The sequence below is a fragment of the Triticum dicoccoides genome, chromosome 4B, assembly GCF_002162155.2.
Source record: "Triticum dicoccoides isolate Atlit2015 ecotype Zavitan chromosome 4B, WEW_v2.0, whole genome shotgun sequence".
NCBI lineage: Eukaryota > Viridiplantae > Streptophyta > Magnoliopsida > Poales > Poaceae > Triticum > Triticum dicoccoides.
In genome coordinates this window covers 310,325,769-310,327,431 of record NC_041387.1, presented here as the reverse complement: position 1 = coordinate 310,327,431, position 1,663 = coordinate 310,325,769, and positions in this window count along the sequence as shown.

Here is a 1,663-nt window from a genome sequence, read left to right as displayed (position 1 = left end):
CGCGTCATGCGGCGGCCCTTCGCCGCCGCCGTTCGCGCGCCGGCCCGCCCGTTGATCTACGTCGGCTGTCACGGCCCTGCTCCGATCGGGATTCCAGCATCACCCGACCTGGCGGCCTCGCGCCATGCGGCGGCCAATCATAGCCGCCCTGCCGCCCGCCGTCGCCGGCTTCATCCCGGACTTCGCCGCCACCCTGTCTCCATCGAGCGGCATCCCCGACCTCGCGCGCGATCGGATTGATCACCCGCCTGCCGTCGTGATCCGCCTCATCTACGCCGTGCGACCGATCTGGCCCGTCGGTTGCGCGCGCCTCTGCAGGTCCTGTGAAGATCGTCCCCTAGTTCAGCGTCCCTCCATCGATCGAGCAACGGGCTGTCGCTGCGTCACCCCGTCGGGCTCCAGCGCCGCCGCCCCGTGGTTCTTCTCCCGGCTGCACCGACCCGCGTCACCGCTGCATCACCCCTTCGGGCTGTAGTGCCACGGCCCGCAGTCCACCGCCACCCCGAGGTCGTCCGCTCCTGGTTGTCCCCGTGGCCGCACCGATCCTCACGCCGCCACTGCGTCACCCCGTCGGGCCGTAGCGAGCGTGGCACGCGGTCCACGCAGCCATCCCGAGGCCGTCCCTGCGGTTGCACCAAGCCGCACTCCTCCGCCGCGCCGCCCCTTCGGGCTGTCGCGCCGCGGCCCGCGGTCTTCGCCACCGCCCCGAGGTCTTCCCTCCATCGCCCTGACCTGCCCGCCGCCGTTGCGTCGCCCCTTCGGGCCGCAGCGCACGGCCCGCGGTCCACTCCGCCGTCACCCCAGGTCGACCTCCCGTGGTATGCGATGTGTCGTCTCCCTTGGCGCGGGAATGCCACCGTCCGCGCCGGTCTTCGTCATGTTGTCAGGGTTTTCCGCCTACTTCGAGCATCGCCGCCGCGCTCCTAATCAAGCCGCCGCCACCGCCGTAAGGCCGCCGTCACCGCTTTTCTTTGGCCGCCGCGACTGCTACCCCGTAGCCGCCGCAGCCGCCCGTCCACCTCCTTCGTCTTCATCCAGCACCAGCCCGTCGTCAGCGTCGCCGTCATCTACGCCGACTACTTCGTCTACTCCGACCACCGTTGGTGATATTGGCCCCACGCCGATGGACGCCGCAATCGTCGTCGAGTTCTTCTCTGCTGGCCCTCCGACTTCTTCGACATGGCGTACAGCTCGTGCAGGTCCCTCGTCTACGCATGCTCGGTGCTGGCAACACTGATGCGTGCCTTCATCCACGTCGCGTCCCCGGGCCTGGCAAGCCTGGTGCGACGCTTCGTCAACTTCGTCTTCGTCCGTCTACGCATGCCCGATGCTGGCAACACCGGTGCGTGCCTTCATCCACGATGTGTCCCCGGGCTTGGCAAACCCGCCGCGATGCGTCGTCAACAACATCTTCTTCTTGGCGCACCCCTACTTCGACACCACTGCGCCCATGCTAACTCGGCGCCCCCTTGCGCCTGTGGCTCCACGGCGACTTCCTCGACACCGGCCACCCTGACTCGACATCGACCACGACATCTTCGCACGGCTACCTTGACCATGACTCCACCACCCACGCTCTCGGCTACATCGACAAACGGCACAAAGGGCTACCGCCTTGCTTGAGCAACCTCGTCGGTTCTCACTTCAGCCACGACTCTGCAAT